Genomic DNA, 13,263 nt, shown 5'->3' with positions numbered 1-13,263 from the left:
GAAAACATTTTGTACAGAAGATCCCAGCGACAGAGAAGAAAGCAATCCCCACATGGGTTTGTAAAGTTTGTTCAGAAAGGAGCAAAGCACAGACTGGCAAGTCAGGAAGCAAAGAGATATGTTCGTGGTGTCAAGAGTGTAAAGTCGCTTTATGTATATCGGAATGTTTCATGGAATACTACACAAAGACAAATTATGTGTCTTACATTCAATGTTTGACTTTTTTTAAAATCTGAAAATACACAGTATTATTTTTTGGTATCAAAAATTTGTTTCCTTCTTCCGCCTGCCACAACCTACTTCTTCAAAAAGATGCACATTAGTCTGCAAAAACATGAAAAGTTTTTACCTCTAACATTACAGCTAAAAAAGTTATTGAATTCTAAAAATCATGAAAAATGCTCAGTTAGCACGGGTCAGCACTGGGCTGAGGCACGAAAGTGTTAACTTGTGAAACTGCGGGAAATAGTTTACCGACGAACAGTTCGGCAATGAAGTCTTGCCTATGACGCCTTCTTTTTTACTGGCCATATTATGTGATGTTCTCGTAGTTCTTATCTGACTACTTTCCTTGAAATAACAAAATTCTCTCTCGTCACAATTCGTCTGATGTTAACACTCCTTATTTAATTTTCTCGTTTACTCTGTCACAGTAATCTTCCCCATCCCCTTGCCACGTTTCTAAGCGAATCTAGTGCTGGAGGAAAGAGGGCAACTGTAGGAATTCCTGGAACACTGCGATATGTGCAACACACGAAAAGAGAAATTTCATTCTGTGGGCTGCTGCAATTACCGTCGGCATGAATATTTTTCAGCGAGTGGTCGGTCCAGCAAATTTAATTAAGAACCACAGTCCGACCGCAAATGATGGTCCTTCAGAGCTACCGCATTCGTTTGTGCAGAGGTGTAGACGGGACAGTATGTTCTGTTTCCAGAATGGAAGTTATACGTTTCCGAATCTGCGGCGCTAATGCGTGAAGGGCTTACTCGCTAAAACAATTTTTGTTTGGAAATGTGAACATTCCACGAATCAGAAGGAAGTGAAAAGCTGTTATCTGAACGTGAGCAGCAGAAATAGACGTATTCATCAAGTGTTTAATGCACTGCCGTACTCATTCTGGAGGATGTTTGCGGATTAAACAAGGGAGAATGGAATGATATTTATAATAGTAAAATGGTTTGGTGTTCCAGAGACGCAAAGAGCTCTTTGTCAAATTCATACCTCTTAACTATATTTATTTAATCATTGTAAAATGCGCAGCACGAAGTACTTATTATGAAATCATATAATAAATACCCCCTTGTTCCATTCTCGAATGGAATTTTAGATGAATTATTGTTCATGTTCCGCTAAAAAGCCGGTATCTTAGATTTAATTAAATGTATTTCGCGATCTGTACAAGAGAAATGTGTAGCGGGTTGTGGAATATTTCTAGTTTCTGCCCTAATCACCGGCTCATGGGTGGAATAAATATACTTTCGAGTGCTATTGCTAGCTGAATGTGTTTCACCGATTCATTTGCACACTCTCGCAAAGCAAACTGGTCTATTATCATTCGTGTTAGCCTTCGTTGCAGACGTTCAACGTTTCCAGGTACTGATTCCACACACTTGACAATTATTCCACCGTTTCCCACAAAAGAGCTACTTTCCCGAACACAAAGTGCAATTTCCTAGTATCCTATCCAATGTTTGTTTTGTGACGGTACGCGCCAGTACGCTGTACCGGTGGCACTGACAAAAAAAGCGTTAAATAACGTTTTAAGAGGTCTAAATTTCACATAAACAAAAAAATCCCGGAAGGTCGTAGTACCGGAAACTCTTTTTTTACAAATCAAGCAGTGATTCTATCAATAAACTGATGCCGTAAGTTTGATTTAACTACAGTGAAACGTATATGATGTTTTCATGTCGTATACATTATTATTACCAATCATTTCTATGACAGACTCTCCAGTCGTATCTTATTAATTGTACGGCCACTATAATTTTGCGTTTCATGAAATGCAAAGCACTAAATTTCTCTACATTACGAGCTAGTTGAACACATTAAAACCTTTTTCGGAGCACACTGAATGCACGTGTGGTTTTCCTTCTCGGGGCCACAAATAAGACTTCAGCATAGCAAACAAGACATCACATTTGAAAATGAGTGAAAAAACCGAACGAATTCACCGTGTAATATCAAATGTGTGTGGCCTGCACCATCATAAAAAAATACGTGAAATGTACTCTCGATTGTGAATATGGACAACCAGGGGCTATATAATGGAATGACGACAATGAAAAGTTGTGCCGCACCGGGACTCAAACCCACATTGCCAGCTTATCGCAAGCGTTGGCCTTATAGTTAGGTTATCCGAGCACGACTTATGGCGAGACGAAAACTTCCATTTGTCGTCAAACATGTGTCTACAACCTATGTTCGCACATCAATTATGTAGGCATTGTGATCTAAAGTATCCGGCCACCCCCACAAACATATGTTTTTCATATTAAGTGCATTGTGCTGCCTCCTACTGCCAGGTACTCCATATCAGCGACCTCAGTAATCATTACACATCGTGAGAGAGCAGAATGGAGCGCTCTGCGGAACTCACAGACTTCAAATGGTTCAAATGGCGCTGAGCACTATGGGACTTAAAAGCTGTGGTCATCAGTCCCCTAGAACTTAGAACTACTTAAACCTAACTAACCTAAGGACATCACACACATCCATGCCCGAGGCAGGATTCGAACCTGCGACCGTATCAGTCGCACGGTTCCGGACTGCGCGCCTAGAACCGCGAGACCACCACGGCCGCGAACTCACGGACTTCGAGCGCGATCAGGTGACCGGGTGTCATTTGTGCCATACTTGTGTATGCGAGATTTCCACACTCCTAAACATCACTAGGTCCACTATTTAGTGAAGAACAGCACGAAAGCTATAGGCCGACCTCTCCTATTGATTAACGGAGACCGCCGACAGCTGAAGAGGGTCATAGCGTATAATAGGCAGACATCTATCCAGCCCGTCACACAGTAATTCCAAGCTGCATCAGGATCCACTGCAAGTACTATGACAGTTAGGCGGGAGATGAGAAAACGTGGATTTCGTGGTCGAGTGGGTACTCATAAGCCACACATCACGCCGCAAATGCCAAACGACGCCTCGCTTGGTGTAAGGAGCATAAACATTGGGCGATTGAACAGTGGAAAAGCGTTGTGTAGAGTGACGAATCACGGTACACAATGTGGCTATCTAATGGCAGGGTGTGGGTATGGCGAGTGCCCGGTGAATGTCATCTGCCAGCGTGTGTAGTGCCAACAGTACAATTCGGAGGCGGTGCTTTTATGGTGCGGTCGTGTTTTTCTTGGAGGGGGCTTGCACCCTTTGTTGTTTTGTGTGGCACTATTTCATAACAGGCCTGAATTAACGTTTTAAGCACCTTCTTGTTTCCCACTGTTGAAGAGCAATTCGGGGATGGCGATTGCATCTTTCAACACGATTGAGCACTTGTTCATAATGCACGGCCTGTAGCGGAGTGCTTACACGACAATAACATCCTTTAACATTTTAAAGAACACCGTCCTTGTATAGTAAAACAGCGATCTGTAATTATTATCAATAAACTGGAAGCAGTCTTGATCGCATGACTTATTTAATATGGCAACCGGTTTTGATCATTTTATCAGATCATCTTCAGATCATGAATGTCTGGCAGAGGCGGTGACGCATGGTATCCCTCTTGCTTCTGGCTTGTGGTGTACTACCCTGTAATGGACTGACCTGAACAGAGTTGTGACCTGAATCCTATAGAACACCTTTGGGATGTTTTGGAACGCCGGCTTCGTGCCAGGCGTCGCCGACTGACATCGGTACCTCTCCTCAGTGCAGCACTCCGTGAAAAATGAGCTGCCATTTCCCTAGAAACCTTCCAGTACCCTACTGAACGTATGCCTGCTAGAGTGGAAGATGTCGTGAAGCCTAAGGGTGGGCAAACATCATACTGAATTCCAGCATTACCGCTTGATGACGCCACGAACTTGTAAGTCATTTTCAGCTTTTCAGCCAGGTGTCCGGATACTTTTGATCACATAGTGTATCTTCCCGTAAAGAGGAGATATTTTAATTAAAAGTAGCTTGCCCGGTGTCGGCGGATAAGTACGATATTACGTGCATTCATGTCCGAAGGAACACTGCATTCCAATTCGGAATAATGCAGGCACTGCGGTATCGTAATCATCAAAAAATGGATGACGCCTCGAAAATATGACAACTAGATCGGTCTCCCTTATATTCTGACATATGCTTGTGTCATTAAAGCTTAGTTCCTGGTTATTTTAAGTCGCTATGGGACATTCTGAAGGTGGCAGGGTAAAACACAGGGAGCGAAAGGCTATTTACAATTTGTGCAGAAACCAGATGGCAGTTATAAGAGTCGAGGGACATGAAATGGAAGTAGTGGTTGGGAAGGGAGTGAGACAGGGTTGTAGCCTCTCCCCAATGTTATTCAATCTATATATTGAGCAAGCAGTAAAGGATACGAAAGAAAAATTCGGAGTCTGTATTAATATCCAAGGAGAAGAAACAAAAACTTTGAGGTTCGCCGATGACATTGTAAATCTGTCAGAGACAACAAAGGACTTGGAAGAGCAGTTCAATGGAATAGACAGTCTCTTGAAAGGAGGATATAAGATGAACAACAACAAAAGCAAAACGAGGATAATGGAATGTAGTCGAATTAAGTCGGGTGATACTGAGGGAATTAGATTCGGAAATGAGACACTTAAAGTAGTAAAGGAATTTTGCTATTTGGGGAGCAAAATAACTGATGATGGTAGAATTAGAGAGGATATAAAATGTAGACTGGCAATGGCAAGGAAAGTGTTTCTGAAGAATAGAAATTTGTTAGCATCGAGTATAGATTTAAGTGTCAGGAAGTCGTTTCTGAAAGTATTTGTATGGAAGTGAAACACGGACGATAAATAGTTTGGACAAGAAGAGAATAGAAGCTTTAGAAATGTGGTGCTACAGAAGAATGTTGAAGATTAGAAGGGTAAAATGTTCAAAAATGTGTGTGAAATCTTATGGGACATTACTGCTAAGGTCATCAATCCCTAAGCCTACACACTACTTAACCTAAATTATCCTAAGGACAAACACACACACCCATGCCCGAGGGAGGACTCGAACCTCCGCCGGTACCAGCCGTACAGTCCATGACTGCAGTGCCTCAGACCGGTCGGCTAATCCCGAGCGGGTTAGATGGGTAGATCACGTAACTAGTGAGGAGGTACTGAATAGAATTGGGGAGAAGAGGAGTTCGTGGCACAACTTGACTAGAAGAAGGGATCGGTTGGTAGGACATTTTCTGAGGCATCAAGGGATCACCAATTTAGTACCGGAGGGCAGCGTGGAGGGTAAAAATCGTAGAGGGAGCCCAAGAGATGAATACACTAAGCAGATGCAGAAGGATGTACGTTGCAGTAGGTACTGGGAGATGCAGAAGCTTGCACAGGATAGAGTAGCATGGAGAGCTGTATCAAACCAGTCTCAGGACTGAAGACCACAACAACAACAACATGGGACATTCCAAACTAGACGTAATATTATTTCCATTGAACGACCACTCTGGTATTCATAACTGCATCAAGATAATCCCTAATTTACTGCATTACTATTTTGGGGATACATTTTGGTCGTCGTTTGTTATTTAATGTTAATACACACATAGCGTCGATGTTGTTCAGTTCTTTGTCGTTTTCTGTTGCCTCGCAGATAACGCCGCAAGAACGACGATAGAGAATCACTTTCGAAGCTAGGGCGAGAACGTCATCATTCTTCAAGATTAATGTGATGGAGTTTTGACGATGGTCAGATAGAAGCGTGACAGGCACAGCGAGAATACCAGCAGAAATTTTCTGCTTATTCTGTGCTACATGCTGCGGGGGTAGTTGGAACACTCCATCCAATCCTGCACTCACCTGCCCCTCGCCCTTTTCAACCAACTAACTGCATACTTGAAGCAAAATGGCAAAGCGGTGTAATCTGCCCCCTCCTTCCTTCTTCCATCTGTTGTCCACATGAAACAATGCCCAGTCCAAGTAATTAATAAGCAAAGTCTCTTATGAACATTTGAGAGGAGCGAAGATGACAATAAACTGTCAAGTTTACGTAGCTTGTCATGCTGACATGGTTCCAGTTCTTCTTGTCTAGGGGCCTCATTCTTGAAGCTGAAAATCTAACATTAGGTCCTCACGGTTGGTTTGAACTAAATAAGCTGGAAGATTGTTCTTGCAGAATTTTTGCGTAAATATGTTTTTCACTGATTTTCTCACATTAAAAAAGCCTAAATTACATTGTTCGCACCTATTATACAAAAATACGTCCGACCACATCAGTGGCAAGCTTACGGAAATAATATTCCAAAGGGTTTACAATTTTTCATAACAAATGAATTCCTACTAGTTTTCGTTGCATTATTAATTTCGATTATTATATGATAAATTAATCCAGAAATAAACATAGGAAACAGTGCCCAGGGTTAAGTAATTAATAATAGAAATTTTAAGTGTGCAAACAATTAGTAATTTCAAATGTTTCTAAAAAATAATTTTACCTGTACATTCATAGCTAGTACTTTACAATTCTAGAATCGAAACTAAAATATTTTATGAAGTGGTTCCTTTTCATAAATTTTACCTTGAAATATAACATCATGTGTATAAAATTATATTAAAGTTCAGAGAAAAGCAACTGAGATAATATTGACCCGTCCAAAAGTGGATAAATAATACTGTTATGGACAGATACTATTGAGGAGAAGTAATCTACAGCAGGATCTCCTGTTACAGTGGGTATGACATCGGCACACGTCGTAGTCACAACTCAGTTGCAGCTCGACCAGTTTCTGCTGGTGAGTAGGACATCACTTCAGATTAGAGTACTGTGCAAACAGGAAACTGCTCGTCGAAGTATGTTCAAAAATGTTCAAATTGTAAGTAGACTGTATAGATTTTTTATTGGTAACGCCACATAGCGCTCTGTATGAAAATCACTGGCTGTGCTGTGTGCAGTCTGTGGTGGGTTTGCATTGTTGTTGGCTATTGTAGTGTTGGGCAGTTGGCTGTTAACAGCGTGTAGCGTTGCACAGTTGGAGGTGAGCCGCCAGCAGTGGTGGATGTGGGGAGAGAGATGGCGGAGTTTTGAAATTTGTAAGACTGGATGTCATGATCTGCTATATATGTTATGACTATTAAGGTAAATACATTGTTCTCTATCAAAATCTTTCATTTGTTAACTATGCCTATCAGTAGTTAGTGCCTTCAGTAGTTAGAATCTTTTATTTAGCTGGCAGTAGTGGCGCTCGCTGTATTGCAGTAGTTCGAGTAACGAAGATTTTTGTGAGGTAACTGATTTGTGAAAGGTATAGCTTAATGTTAGTCAGGGCCATTCGTTTGTAGGGATTATTGAAAGTCAGATTGCGTTGCGCTAAAAAATATTGTGTGTCAGTTTAAGCACAGTCATGTGTAATTGTTCAAAAGGGACGTTTCATATGTCGACACTTAGCCGAGGATACCTCACTGGAATCTTCTGATTTTTTCTTGTAGTTTGTGTAATTAGTGTAGATTTTGTTTATTGCTAGCACGTAATTGTAGAGAGAATCTCCTTTGTAGTTGCAGTCTTTCATTGTTGTACATTAAAACAGGTGTGGCACGCATGTAAATTTGCACCAAGTATTTCGCAGCTGCGCTTGCAATTAACTAGATATTATTTTCATTGCTATGTTAAATTGTTCTCTTATTTTTGCTCTTTAAATTGTGTTTTTATGTGTTGTCGTGTGAGATATTGTGACAATAATGGCGTGTGAAAAACGTGATACTAGGCTCCAAGTAAACTGAGAAATGACAGTGAAGACGAAAGCAGTGTATTAGCGCCACCATGTAATGAATTAACTAATGTTCAAATAGTAATTAGGTAATTGTGCATAGGGAAATGGAGCGAGCTGCAAATAATGGTGTAAGCAGTGAAACAATTAGTGAACAGGGAAGCATTATCGATCGATAATACTGTAAATTCAGGTTTTGCGTCCTCACCGTTTTCTCAAATAAATCAAGACACATTTCCTGCTTTTCAAAATGCGAATATTGCCGGTTGAAATGCACTGCCGAATAGCACTGAGGAACATGTTTCAGACACCAGTGCACTGTTATTACAGTTAATGCAACAAATGGGACAAAGGCTACAAAAGTTAGACACAACACTTGAACAAAATCAGAAACAAATGGGACACAATCTTCAAACGTTAGACACAATGGAACAAAATCTTCGGAAGTTAGACACCACTCTTGAACAAAAACGTGAAGATTTAACTACTGAGTTACATAACATTGAATCGAAATGTCAAAAAGTCTGTAATGACGTAAAAACACAAATTTGTGAGCATTTCTAACCTATTTTTTCGCAGCATGAAAATGCATTACAGAATCACGAAGCAGCCATAAAAGAACTGCAAACTATTGATCATGAAAATCATGAGACCTTGCAAGCTAAAATTGACTCAGTTGCATCTACCGATTCGGTTACGCAACATGCAAAAACTCAGGAAAACTTAAAGGACACAGTAGATACTCTGAAAATTGGTTCAGAAAGACACATGGAGGAAATTAGTTCGTTATCAGAGAAAGTAGTTGAACTTTCGGATCAGCTAAATAATTTATCTGAGAAGGTAGATGATAATCTGAATGACACAAAACCGGTAGTCTTTAATGACACAGAAGAGCGCGAACAAATTAGGAAATTCAAACAAAATTAGAATCAATTCAATACACAGTACAAAAGAGAAATCCAGGAAGTACAAGATCAGTTGGCACAAGTAATACAAGAATTACATATTTCAGAGGACACTCGCGCTCCAGTACGGGAAGAGGGACATAGAAATGCGGAACAACCACAAAATAATAACACAGGACACTTCGGAAATTATGAAAGAAATTGGCAACGCGCATTGGATTTTGAGATGGAACCGCCGAAACGAAGTAACAATGAGCGATGTGCGACTCGCCGACACGATGATTTTGACTACAAGCTGTTCATTACTACACGTAAATTCAAAACATTTAAGAATTCTGACAACGACATTCATCCACAAGCATGGCTTCATCAATTCTCTCATTGTTTTCCTCCCAACTGGTCATTGGAGCACAGGTTAGAATTTATGTGTGGCTACTTGGAGAATGAACCAGCTGTAAGAATGCGATCGGTCATTCACGATTGTCACAGTGAAGGAGAATTTTATCATGCCTTCCTCTCAGCATATTGGTCTCAAACTACACAAGACTGAGTAAAACATAGCATCATAATGATGAAACATTTCGAACAATCTGAATTTTCCAGTCTTGTGAAATATTTTGAAGACATGTTGCACAAGAATCAGTTCCTGTCAAACCCATACAGCACCTCAGAACTCATCCGCATTTGCTTAATCAAACTACCTGAACATTTACGACATATTATTTTGGCAGGACGTTGCAAAGACGACATTGAAGCTTTTTAGGGACTCTTACAAGAATTAGAAATTGACACTGACAACCGCGGAATGCGAAAACAGGAACACAATAATTTCTGGTCACATCCCTCGCAATTCTGCAATGAAAGAAATAGTAACTGGACCCGACAAGGCTATTCTTACAACGCAAATCGTGAACAAAACAGACACCACCCAGATGACAACCATTGGCAGAGTAATAGTTACAGAGAAAGATCGCACTTCCGTAATTATGAATATGACAGAGATAACCACAGAAACAGACAATATGGAAACCAAAACAATTATTATCAAGGGAGACAGAATAACTTCAGATGCAACAGTTAAGCGCGCAGTTACGATTCCGGGAGAAATGCTCCACCACATGACCGACAAACAAGAAACTATGTAAACTACCGACAAAACGACAGACCTGAATTCCATCAGAACTGGCGGGATTCAAACAGAGCAGGGCCCTCTCGTCAAGGTGAATTTCTAAAAGTTAGGTCTCCTAATCCCAGTAACGGCGCGCGCCAACAAAGAGACAGACAATGACTCGCACCGCAGGCAGCCACTTGCACCGGCTGGCTCAGAGAAAAACAACATAGATGCTAACCCTGAGAAAAATTCCAGTATTCTTTACTGACGTATACCGCATGATAAGTTGATTTTCTGCGCATTGAGGAAAGGTAAAGAATTACACCACATTTCACATGTAAAACTGCTTATTGAGGGATAATCTGCTTTTTAACTTAGTCTTTGCTATAAAATTTTTCACTTCACGTTACTAGTATGCTTTGTCACACATTGAAACTGTTAACATGCAACAATGTTTGAAGTTAAATATCCAGTCAAGCACCAAGAGAACTTATTTAAACAGAAATTACGAATGCATTGTTATTGTGAACAGACGACACAGTGTTATTGTGTGTGTACATTCTTGCTTGTTACTTGCACGATTACGTAACGACTATAAGGCTTACATACTCAGAACATATACCAGTACTGCTAATGAGATTTTAATGCAACATTTTGGTTTACTTGAAAATACATTCTGGATTTAAAGTGCTTTCTGTGAGATACCAGATGACACAGTGGTTAGTTTATGTGACAGCTACACAATTTTATCACGACGCTACTAATGCGTGACAATTTACAATGTTGCTTTTGCGCTGTATCTGTTTTATATCTGCACAGTTTTTCTGTATTATTCTGGAAAGTAAAACATGTTTTAGTAGTAACTTTTGTGGTATAACTACAATGAGACAGCCTTTTTCGTAGCACAACAATACGTTACATTATAGTACTTTCTTGATCACGGTAAGGTACGTAATAACTACGGTATCTATACGCAAAGCATTTCAGTTTCGTTTATGATGAGGTAAGTACATTGACTTCAGCAGAACTTTGCTTACAGAGGACGATAACTATGACACTTCCACAGAATTATCTTACAGCAAGACGCACATTTAGCGCTATAGGACATGCATTTGAGTGATTAATTTTGTACTTAAACCATTTATTTTTCAAGATTTTTTAATTACAAAGAAAGTTTTCCGTGATACATTTCATTCCATTGCTGCAATCTGTAACACCTGAGAGTATAATTACATTAATCCTCAGGGGGGTACACTCTTACTTTGTGTACCATGTGTGTGGCAAGCACAAGGAGCCCTAGCTAATATGGTATTTGCTTATACAACTTTACACATCGGTACCATATTTCTCTAACACAAAATTACACAGCTATCTGATTATTTAACAGAGAAACAAACATTTTTTTTACTACGTCAGTTACATGTTTACGCAATTACAGAGTTGGATTACTTGACACTTACGAAATTGTATTTTGTCTGTACTTTGTGAACTGTTCATATTTTTTCAGAACCATTGTGATACTATAAGAGCTTTGAATGATGTATTTGGTATGGGGTCATGATTTTTCAAATACGTTGGAGGTAGATGACACTATTGAAATGAGCAGAGAATTTTTTTTATTTTTTGACATTATTTCAGAAAGCTACGACGTTTCTGAGATTTGACTGAGGTGTTATGATGTTATTTTTACGATGACGATGTGTATTATGCTGTTGAGGAATGTTTATTATGATATGTATTTCTTATGATGAAATATTGAAGAAGTGTCAACGAATATGTATATGTGTAATAAGGTAAGGAATAATGAGTGGTGGTTAGCGACTCTAGTTTGTGAAAAAGGATGTTGGAAACCAAGACTCGTACTTTAAGAGTTATGAAATGTGTGTACATATGTGAATGTATTACAATGCTGACGAAAATTTTTTGGACACTGTTATATCAATAGGATTTTGTTTCTACAGATTTGTAACGCAAATTCCAGACCTGTGAAATTTTGTATATGCGACTGTCACTGTAGTGCAAACTGGTGTCGTAAATATTTCGGTACGAAAGCCAAGTGACCTTGACGTAATGCGTCTTGAGCGGCCAGCTGTGTCAGATGCCTGGGGAAAAAGCCATTAGTGTGTGCCTTTTCAGAGGCACAGGTAAAAAAAAAAAAAGAGGCCATTATCCTCGCTATTGACATTTCTTTGTCGAAAGCGTCGCAAATACGACACGCTCAAACTTGAAAACATATGATTACACTTTGGAGCTCTTAATTTATGATATTTACTAAAATGCCTAATGAAACGATGAGAAACATTTCACGGCTATTGTCTTGCTAGTTGAGAGAAATGCCATATGGCTTGCTTTATGTATTTATTTACGCATTTTGTTTAATATCTAGTTTCTAGCTGCACTGCAGCATTGGTTGAAATAAAATTTAATAGTTGTACTAATATAGTTATTTTATGCCTACAGATCCAGTCAGTTATAAATTTATGATCTACTTCCAAGAAAACGAGGGCACATAAATAGACATTTCCCTTTACAGGAATAGCATAAATAATTTTTTTACGATTTGGTAACTTATCTGCTAGCGTAAGTTCTCGTGATGCATCACCCTAGTGTTAAGATGTGACATAGGTATTAAACATGGCCATTTTTACTGTAATATTTTTTCTGATTGAGCTTTGTCATGTTTAGATATAAGTTATTACATTTGCTGCTGCTGTTTGCCAGGCATAGTGCTACTAAATTTCACTTTGTATTACTCTGTTAAGCTAGTTTTACTACTGATTTATTTTTCTTGTTGCTGCACATTGGCTCATATTAGTTGTAATGTTGGATTGCTTGGTAATTTAGATTAATTGCAGCTTGCTTAGACAATTTCCATTTTTTTCATTGCTGTTTGTATTAATTGTTTTATGCTGCTGCATTGCCTCGTCCCTTAGTTTAGCATCTGAGCTCAGTAGATTTAAGTTAGCTTAAGAGGGGGTAGACTATATAAGCGAATGAGTTGCGATGAATTGGAAGAAATGCATTGAGAAGTTTTACGAGCAAAGTACAGAAAGCAGGTATAGATAGCACTTTTTGAAATAATGAAGAACGAAGGGAGATCTCCAAGAAGAAAAGAAAGTTTTGTTTGCAAGATACTGCAGTAAAACAAACCCTGTCCTTTCCCTTTCTGTTATTCCGCTATGTGTTTGTGTACTCTTGTATATTTGTGTTCTTCCTGTCTTTATGTGTTTATCTGATGAGAGTTACATTGTAGAATTTTTCTGATAATATGTTATTTACTTTGAAAAGATGTTTAGACATTATTTATTCTGTTTTGTTGCTCATATGTGAAGGTGATGTTTCAAAAGTTATTCTGATCTTTATGTATGTACTT

Source organism: Schistocerca piceifrons, chromosome 1 (assembly GCF_021461385.2).
Source record: "Schistocerca piceifrons isolate TAMUIC-IGC-003096 chromosome 1, iqSchPice1.1, whole genome shotgun sequence".
In the NCBI taxonomy this organism is placed as follows: domain Eukaryota; kingdom Metazoa; phylum Arthropoda; class Insecta; order Orthoptera; family Acrididae; genus Schistocerca; species Schistocerca piceifrons.
The sequence above is the reverse complement of the archived record's forward strand: the minus strand, read 5'-3'. Positions refer to the sequence as shown.